Source organism: Nicotiana tomentosiformis, chromosome 12 (assembly GCF_000390325.3).
Source record: "Nicotiana tomentosiformis chromosome 12, ASM39032v3, whole genome shotgun sequence".
Classification (NCBI taxonomy): Eukaryota; Viridiplantae; Streptophyta; class Magnoliopsida; order Solanales; family Solanaceae; genus Nicotiana; species Nicotiana tomentosiformis.
Genome location: NC_090823.1, coordinates 27,121,516 through 27,132,154, shown reverse-complemented (window position 1 = coordinate 27,132,154; position 10,639 = coordinate 27,121,516). Strand labels below are relative to the sequence as shown.

General features: G+C 37.4%; 1 pseudogene; it reads left to right on the top strand.

The window, feature by feature from the left end:
* The first annotated feature begins 301 nt into the window (after nt 1–301).
* LOC108942803 (putative pentatricopeptide repeat-containing protein At1g12700, mitochondrial) lies at nt 302–2,494 on the top strand (annotated as a pseudogene).
* Nucleotides 2,495–10,639: the final 8,145 nt, after the last annotated feature.

Genomic DNA, 10,639 nt, shown 5'->3' with positions numbered 1-10,639 from the left:
ACAACGCTTTAAAAAAAAATTGATACTTTTTGGCTACAAATAGCTAATTGGCTAATATTTGTAATATTTTATGAATTGACTTATTTTTATACTAACTTACTTATGGGATGACATAACTGATAATTTCTCTTTATTAAATAAGCAATTTAAATACTCATAAAAGCCCCAAAATAAAAAGTGAAAACTTCAAAAAATAAATCTTGTTCAATGAGACAAGCAGAATAATGTTGAAAGAAAGAAAAAGACCAAGCAGAATAAAGACACATTCAAAATAGAAAGTAGAAACTACTCACTCCTTAAATTCTTGTTCAACGTTACTCTCGCAATGGTAATATTAATCCCTTTGTCTCATTATTAGCTATTTCTCCTCGCAATGGTGATATTACTCATCCTAGAGATTATTCTTCATGTCATAGCAATACAGCCATTTCGATAAAGGGGAAACTTGGGGTTTCTAACAGCTTTGAGTCGATAAAGGGGAAATGTGGTTTTTCCAATAGCTTTGAAAATGTCAAGTGTTTAGATGATGCTGTTAGTGTATTCCATCAAATGGTTAGAGAACAGCCTCTTCCCTCTCTTGTCAGCTTTGCAAAATTGTTGAATACTATGGTAAATATGAAGCATTACTCTGCTGTTGTTTTCTTTTTTGGTGAAATGCATAAATTAGGAATTCCAATAGATAAATTCATCTTGAATATCGTGATTAACAGTTATTGCCTCATGCATAGTGTTTATTTGGGATTTTCTGTATTGACCATTTTCTTCAAGTATCGTATTCCATTTAGTGTTGTTACCTTTAACACCCTAATAAGGGGACTCTTCGCTGAAAATAAGATTACAGATGCAGTTGAATTGTTTAAAAAATTGGTAAGACAGAATATTTGTGAACCTGATGAAGTTATGTATGCAACTGTCATGAATGGACTTAGCAAAAGGGGTCATACTCAATAAACTTTTAGTTTGCTTCGGGTAATGGAACAAGGAAGCACTAAGCCTGATACATGCATCTATAGCATTGTTATAGATGCCCTCTGCAAAGATGGAATGCTAAATGCTGCTATCAGCCTTTTGAACAAGATGAAACAAAAAGGCATTCCTCCGAACATTGTCACATATAATTCGTTGATTGATGGTTTGTGTAAGTTTGGCCAGTGGGGAAAAGTTGGGACTTTATTCCTTGAGATGATACATGCGAATATTTATCCAGATGTGAAAACCTTCAACTCGGTGATCGATGGTCTATGCAAAGAGGGAAAGTTGAAGAGGCCGAGGAAATAATGAGATGCATGATTGGAAAAGGTGTAGAGTCTGATGGATATTGTGTAATGGATCCATATTTACCGAAGAAGATAGAGACAATTTCTATTAGTTCCAACCATGAACAATGCTAAGAACAAGGAACTAAAATAAAAGGAAAACAAGAATGGAGGGAGGTCCCAGAATGCTCCAACAAGAGCTAAGCCACAATAAAGAGAAGACTCAGTATTCGCATACTCTACTCCCTACACCCTCCTGCTATTTATAAGCCTTGTATTCTTTTTAGCTCACCAGCCTTGTCTCAACCTGGATCCCACATCACATATTGGGTTTTCCTCAATTCAGCAACTGACCCAAATATCTTAGCTTCTAACCCAATAACATAATCAGTAATGGGCCTATTCATAACATATTGCTTGCATGGTCAAATGGATAGAGCTAGGATAATATTTGATTCCATGAAAGATAAGAGAATTGAGTCTGACATTATTAGTTATCACATACTAATAAATGGATACAGTAAAAAGAAGGATTTGGAGGAGGCCATGCAATTGTGTCATGAAGTTTCTCGAAATGGATCCAAACCTAGTATTTTTACCTACAATACCATCTTGCATGGTCTGCTTGAAGTTGGAAGAATCAGCACCGAACGAAAGTTCTTTGCTGAAATGATATCTGCAGGCTGCAAATCTGATTTATGTACTCATCGTATCTTGATTGGTGGTTATTTTAAGAATGGACTCGTTGAAGAAGCTATTTCACTCTTTCATAAGTTGGAATGTAAGAGAGAAGATACTGATACTGACCTTTACAATGTCGTCATCGATGGATTGTGCAAAAATAGAAAGTTTAACAAAGCTCGTGTTGTTTTTGAGAAGCTCTGCGTAATAGGTTTACATCCTAACGTGATAACATACAATATAATGATTAATGGATTTTGTCGAAAAGGGTTGTTAGATCAAGCTAAACACATGCTAAAAAAAATGGAAGAGAATGGTTGTTTTCCAAACAACGCAACTTACAATGTTATTCTGCAAGGATTTCTTAGAAGTAATAGAATTAATGAAACGAAGGTTTTCTTAAAAGAAATGACCGGGAAGAGCATCTCATTTGATGCAACTACAACAAAGTTATTGATATATGTTATAGCGAAGGATCCTTCCTTACTTAACATGATATCAGAGTTTCACCCCGATAATAAGAAGTGAATATTTTTCACTTGGTTTTCTGTCTAAAATAGTATTTTTTTCACTTGGTTTATTCGTCTGTACTATCCTTATGACGTAATTTCCTTTCACCTCTACAAAAGAAATCGCATCCAATGAAATTGCGGAAGCCAGGGAAATGGCAGCTAGAGCATTGCTTGAGCTTTCCGCTCGAGCTTATTGAAGAGGTACATTATTTTGATTGTTTTGCCACTCTTCTTGTGTTGGAAATCTCATGTTATTGCACCTTAAATCTTAATATCAGAAATAATGTGAGTATTTGCACACGTTATAAGTCTAGGAATATCATTTTCATTGGTATTTAGTTACCTTCAGGTATTATATATCATTTCCTATCTTGTTCTAGGAATCAATAGCAACTCTCTATAACTTAGCAATTGTTACAAAAACTCTACTTACGATAGTTTCTTAGGTCTTGGTAACATCATCCATAAATGGATCACCAGATCTAGCAAAATCCAAAAAGGGTTGTACTCCATAACGTAATTTTCAACTAACTTAGAAGATGGAGGTGGAATATCCCTATGAAGACGTACAAATCTGTTTGCAATTCTCAACTATATTTGTTTGTTTCTTTATTTTAGATTATGGATTTTAACTTTTAAGGCTAAACTCTGCTTGCTTATTTTAAGAATTTGGGGGAGAAGGAGTTCTGTGTCTTATCTTATACTTCAGAATTGTGTTATACTGCATGGTAACCTTTCTTTATGTTAGGGAGATGGATATAGTACAGTTTTTCATAATTATAGAAGGGAAGTTTGTGCTATGCTTTGTACATTGTAGTATCTGCAATGAGCTTAAGAAGACAATAGAATTTTACTTTCTCTCTCTTGGCTGTTCACGTTAAATACATAATATTTTCAATCTTTTCGTATGCCTTTGTGCTAAGTGTAACACGACCTCAACTTGAAGTAAGAGTTTTACATATACTGGGTTTGGCAATTCTACCTAACCTGTGTCTATCTATTAGGAAGGTTTAGCTCCTCTTTTCTCAATTTTATTTTCCAATGTTTGAGAAGGAAAGAGTATCAGATATGGCAAATTTGTGGTGAACTGGATTATGTGCAGACGTGCTGGGTGATATCAAATAAGCATTATTGACATTTTTTTCTTCTATTTTAGGGACTAGTGTTCTGCAGGTCACTCATTTGATTATAGAATAGATCGGTAAGTTCTATTTATCTGGTCTCTGTGTATAGCACCAAAGGTGCAATTCAACAGAGTAGAGTGTGGTATACATCATTTTCTCCTTTCCATATTTGATTTATACTTTACCTTTTGCAGGTGTGATCATTGCAAAACCTTGCTCCAATAAGTGGATTCCTGGCTAAGTGAGACTAGTCATAACTGAAAAACTGTGTACAGCAACCTCATTTCATATCCTGCTTTTTTTCAAACTTACGAATAGGTTGAGTCGGTGTCCAAACAAGAGGAAAATGTGGTGGTATTGCTAATCTTGGTGCGGACATCTCAAGGATCTCGTGGAGAAGTAAGTTATAGTTAATTTTTTGGGAGTGCTATGAGAGTCCTACTCGAGATTTTTTTCAAAAGTCAAATTTGGTCTCCAAACACTTTTTCTTTTCTACCCTAAGTTGCTCGGACTCGGGTGCAAATGTCCAATACGGGTGCGGATCTAGAGGTCGGATCCTTCATGATTTAAATTTTAAGATTCGGGGTACGGATCCAGGCACAGATACGGCTGCGGGGATTCGGCTAAAAATAATTGAAATATCTAACAATAGAGTTATAAAATAATGTCTAAATTATGAGACATTATTTGGTAAACTTACAAGGTATTCCGAGAAGGAGAAAATATTGATCAAGAGGAGAATCCAAGGAGATAAAAGGACTGACGTAGAAATTCTATACACAAGATATTCCATTTTCTTCAATTTCACCCTAACTTTTGTTTTGATTTTAGAAATCAATATATTTGTCCCGAATTTCTCCATTGATTTTGGTCAAAGTACCCAAAATTGGTTGAACAAATCTGGTACGGATCTTACACCCACATCGTGTCGACACGGGTACGGCACTGAAAATGAAGAGTCGGAGCAACTTAGTTTCTACCCATGTTACAGAAATTCCTTTGTTGGCTCATATGTTTCCGTTGAATGTCTCCAAGAATATGCTTAGATTTGTTCAACAATGGTGTTTTTTCAGCCATTTTATACCTTATTTCGTCATAGTTATTAAAGTTCCTCTGTGTTTGTGTATGCATGTGTATTGATTTTTAAGGAAAGAACTTTGTGCGGTTGCCAGCCCTTGTTACTTGTTGAAGATATTCCTTTATCATACTCGCGTCCTCGTTAATAAGGACGACGCATTAATGATATTAGACAAAATAGATAGGCGAAATATGTATTTTATAGCATCATGTGACAGTATTTAGCTAAGGGAGTGTAGGTCCAATTGCCAACATCAAGTAAATAAAAGTGCTACATTACATCTAAAGTCTTATGGAGCTATAAAAGCTTACAGGACAGGTATAGAAAAGAGAGACAAGGTAAGTGATGGATTGCATTATTTGCTTACCTTAGAAAGGTTGTCTGTACCAATTTGTTCTTTACAACTTATAAGTATGGATAAGTATTTTAGGGTGTGGGAGTTATCCCATAGCTTTATATTCGCTACTAGAAAATTATGCTTTATCTATCAAACTGCTCTGCTGTTGCTATTTATTGTGCCTTTGTTCACAATGTGCAAAGTCCCCTTCCACCTCACCTATCTCTCTCTCTCTCTCTCTCTATGTATGTGTATATACACACTCACACACACATATATAGAGATATTTCTTCACTCTCATGCATATTGAAGCTGATATAAAATTGTACTTATACTAAGTAGGTAGGGTGTAAGTGGCTATTCCAATTTGAAATTCTTCTCAAATGCCAACAAAGCTGGTGAAGATTATGATGGTGTCGAGGCTTAGATGACTTTGTCAGCTTCATTAACGAGAAGTGTGGCACTAGTTTTGATCCAAAAGGACGACTTACTTCTAAGGTTAGTAGCAACCAAATAGACGATTGATGACATAACATTTATCATTCGAGAAAGGAGCTTTTTATGCCAAGAATGAAATCCATGCATTACTTCTAAAAAATGTTGCCCTCCTACCCTCTTGATATCAGCTTCTTAAATGTTACACAATTTTGATCAGTTGACATATCGAAGGAGATTTGTTGTTTTAACTCTGTGAAGCAGAAACTGAGCTCTTTTTGTATTTATTAATGATGCAATTGTCTGATGAGTTCACTCTCAAGATAACATTTCCATCCTTGATTACGTCGTGGCTTGTAAAATCTGCACTTGGCGTCCTGGAGTTTTGCTTAACGTCAAGGAATATACAATCTGATCACTTTTCTGTAGCACATTTTGTACACACAAGTATGTGCTCGGCTGAGAACCAACAGGAAAAATGTATCTTGGAAGTTAGGTTAGTTCTTATGGTTCTTTATTCAGTCTGTTGGTTCTTCATAAAAAATGATGCCCTGCCACATTTAAGTATCTTATCCCTAACCGGAAGCGTCAATAGCGGAGGGTTTATTGGCTGAAAAGTACTTGACTTTTTGTTCGAGATACCTACATGATGACGTGAAAACAAGATTCAGTAGGTATCAAACTGAAGATGATAAGTGCCTTCAAAATTTATCACCTATAATTCCTTAGATAAACCATCCAATTGGAAGTAAGAAGAAAAAGAAAGGCAAGACTTTTTTCATGGATTTGTAGTTATCTTATGAAATAGATCATCAGTACCGGACATGAACATGTGGAAAATTTTATCAAGTAAGATAATTATATAACTAGGGAATTTGCTGCGATTATGATAAAACATCATTAAATTTAGAAATAATTTTTTTATATATGTGATGACCCAATATGTCATCTTTAAATTTAATATTCATTTAGGTGTTTTAAGATCTCGAATAGCACATTTCAATATTTCTCGACTTACGTGCGCAGTCCATATATTTTTTCGGAAAGTTTTTATGTGAAATTTGTTTTTTGATAAAAATGTGAAATAGATCTTCAAAACTTATTTGAGTTGATTTCGGTCAACATTTTGAACAAACAGACTCAGATCAGTATTTCGACAGTTCCGGTAGGTCCGTATCGTGATTTAGGACTTAGGTGTATGCCCGAAATTTAATTTGGAGGTCCCTAGCTCGAGTTATAGCCAATTATTGAAAAGTAGAAGTTTGAAAGCTTAAAGATTTCACAGTTTGACCACAAATTGACTTTTATCGATAACGAACTTGGAATGAGATTCCGAGAGTTGTAATAGCTCAGTTATATCATTTATGACTTGTGCGCCAAATTTGAAATTATTCCGGATTCATTTAATACGTTTCGGCACGAGTTTTTGTAATGTGAAAAGTTTGAAACTCATAAGTTCGAATCGAGGTGTGAATTATAATTTCGACGTTATTTGACGTGATTTCAGATCCCGAGTAAGTCCGCGTTATGTTACGGAACTGGTTGGTATAATTGTACGAGGTCCCGAGTGGCTCGGGTGAGTTTCAGATATGCTTCAGACCATTTTGGTAAACAATTTGCAGGTCTGGTTCTGGTATTTCACACCTGCGCAATTTTGGCCGCAGGTGCGTGATCGCTTCTGCGGAGGCTGTGTTGCTTCTGTGACTTTGAGGCCAGGGGAGAAACTTCACTTCTGCGAAGCATGGGACGCAGGTATGCGTCCGCTTCTGTGTTGCCATGATCGCAGATGCAATCGTCCTCGCTTTTGCAGCTTCCTTCGCGCTTCTACACAGTCGCTTCAGCGACGTGAAGGTCCGCAAATGCGGTTCTCTGCTTGGCTGCCTTGTTCCGAAAATGCGAGCTTTGTCTTGCAAATGTGAGTCCGCAGATGCGAAAATGCTGGACAGAACACATAGAAATCGGGTGTTAGCCATTTTTACTTATTTTTGAGTTTTGGGTGGACAGAACACATAGAAATCGGGTGTTAGCCATTTTTACTCATTTTTGAGTTTTGGGTCTCAGATTTGGGCGATTTCAAAGGGTGTTTTCTCATCATTTTTACTCATTTTAACAACTAACTCAACAAATAACTAATTAATTGGTAACAATGCCGCTTGACATGTACAATAACTAACACTCTAGTAATACACAGTATTCCCAAAACCCAGAACATCATAAGTCACAAGCTACAGAGGAAAACTAGTATCTCTATACACCAGAGTCTAATAAAGAAGTACTGAAGGTAAATGGCATATGAGAGAATAGAGGGGGAATCTGAGGTCTGCGGACGCGACAAATGTACCTTGAAGTCTCCGTACAACAACAAGCACTCTCAGCTAATAGCAGGGTTGATAAGAAGCACCTGGATCTGCACACAAAACATGTGCAGAAGAGTAGCACGAGTACACCACAACGGTACCCAGTAAGTGCCAAGCCTAACCTCGGTCGAGTAGTGATGAGGTAAGGTCAGGGCCCACTGGTATATAATACATAAAGCAGGAAAATGTAGCAATATAATAAGAGACTGGAATTTAACAAAAAGGAAAACACAACAAAATTGCAGTACATCACACAGGGGTTAAGCAGCAGAGGATCTTCCGAGATACCGTCTCGTAGTCTCAATGTAAATATGCAAAGAGATCTCCTGAGGAACCACCTCGTAGTCTTAAAAGTAAATGTACAGGGAGAACTCCCGAGGTATCGCCTCGTAGTCTCAAAAGTAAATGTGCAGGGAGAACTCTCGAGGTACCACCTCATAGTCTCAAAAGTAAATACAGCTCAAACCGATAAATACAATAGTTAACAGCAAGAATTCTACAGTTAAGGCTGATAAAGATCAAGGAGAAACAAGAAAATCAACTAGACATGCTGCATAGAGTTCAAATAAACAGTTAAAGCACGTAGACATACGATATTAGACTAAACATGATAACTACACATGCTGGTATAACTCAATTAAGATGAAAACATGTTACTACTCAGTAAAAATCGGGTTTTACCATAAATAGCCCGTGTACGCACTTGTCACCTCACGTACACGATGCTCACATATCACAACAGTACCAAATCCTAAGGGGATTTCCCCCACACAAGGTTATGCAAGCCACTTACTTTGAACCAAGCTCAATCAATCCGTAAGAATTCTTTTTTCTCGATTATCTGACTCTGAATGACCCAAATCTAGCCAAACACAATTACATATCATAAATACAACTATAATAGACTAAGCTAATTAATAAAATCAAGACTTAAACAAGAAATTCGAAAATCGCCCTAAAAAGTCGACCCGGGCCCACATCTCGGAATCAGAAAAAAATTATAAAATTCGAAAGCCCATTCACTCACGAGTCCAACCATACCAAATGTATCAAAATCCGACCTCAAATGACCACTCAAAACCCAAAAATTACTCCCCAAATCCCTAGCCTCAAACCCCCCAAATTACACCTAAAAAACACACCATCTAGGTGAAAGATCATTAGGGAAACATAATTATTGGAGAAAGATGAACACAAGGAGCTTACCTCGAGAACCCCTTTGAAAATCCTCTCAAAAACCTCCAAGCTCCGAGCTCAAAATGTTAGAAATGGTGAAAAAATCTCGAAGTCTCGCATTTATGGGTTCTGACCAGGTCTTCTGCACCTACGACAACTTGGCTGCTTATGCGCTCTCGCAGGTGCGCCCCAGATCCCGCTTCTGCGCAAACCGCATGTGTGGAACAGCCCTCGCACCTGCGCCATTCTCCGCATTTGCGCCCAAAATCCGCTTCTGTGCAAACCGCTTCTGCGCGTGCATGTCCGCATCTGCGGCCTCTGTCCAAAGCATCCCTGGCCGCTTATGCGGTCCCTTTTTCTTGCTTCTGTGAGCTCGCATCTGCAGTTCCCAGTCATAAGATGCGATTACACCAGCAGCCCTCAAACTTCAGCAGCATTTCAACTTCAAACCTTGATCCGTTAACCACTCTAAATCAACCCGAGACCCCCCGAGAACTCAACCAAACATACCAACAAGTCTTATATCCCAATACGAACTTATTCAAGCCTTTAAATCACATCAAACAACACTAAAACACGAATTACACATTGATTCAAGCCTAATAAACTTCAAAGTTTCAAACTCCCACAACCGATGCCGAAACCTATCAAACCACGTCCAATTGGCCTCAAATTTTGCACACAAGTCATATTCGACATTACAGACCTACTCCAACCCGCAACCGAAATCCGACCCCGATATCAAAAGGTCCACTACCGGACAAACTTTCCAAAAATTTAACTTTCGTCATTTCAAGCCTAATTTAGCTACAGACCTCCAAAACACAATCCGGACATGCTCCTAAGTCCAAAATCACCCAACGGAACTGACGAAACTCCATTTCGGAGTTGTCTTCACATAGTTCCAACTACGGTCAAAATCCTAATACTAAGCTTCTATATTAGGGACCAACTACCCCAAATCACTCCGAAACCACAACAAAACCTCCCGGCAAGTCACATAAGCAGAAAAGGATACAGGGAAGCAGTAAATAGGGGATCGGGGCTAGTACACTCAAAACGACCGACCGGGTCGTTACACTACTTGACATTTAGCATATTAAATATTAAATTACCTATTTTCTCCCTTAAATTGCCTATTTTCTCCCTGATTTTCACAATTAATCGCTACTTGTCATTCATTGTTTCCTAAATAAATCATAATTATTGTATGCTTTGTTGCCTAATAATTTCTTATTAAATGTGATATTTATTAGAGTATTTTTATGTAACGACCCGACCGGTCGTTCTGAGTATTACAACTCCGTTTCCCTATTTACTGCTCAATTTATGCTTTACTGTTGTTTTATGACTTACCAGGTTAGTTGGTTCAGGCCTGGAAGGATTTCAGAGTGAATTAGGACACTTAGTCTTATAATTTAAAACTTAAGTTGGAAAAGTTGACCGGATGTTGACTTATGTGTAAAGCACCTCGTATTTGAATTTTGATGGTTCCGTTAGTTCCGTTGGGTGATTTTGGACTTAGGAGCGTGTCCGGATTGTGATTTGGAGGTCCGTAGTGGAATTAGGCTTGAAATAGCGAAAATTGAATTTTAGGAAGTTTGACCGAGGAGTTGACTTTTTGATATCGGGGTTGAAATCTGATTCTGAAAATTGGAATAGTTCCGTTATGTCATTTATGAC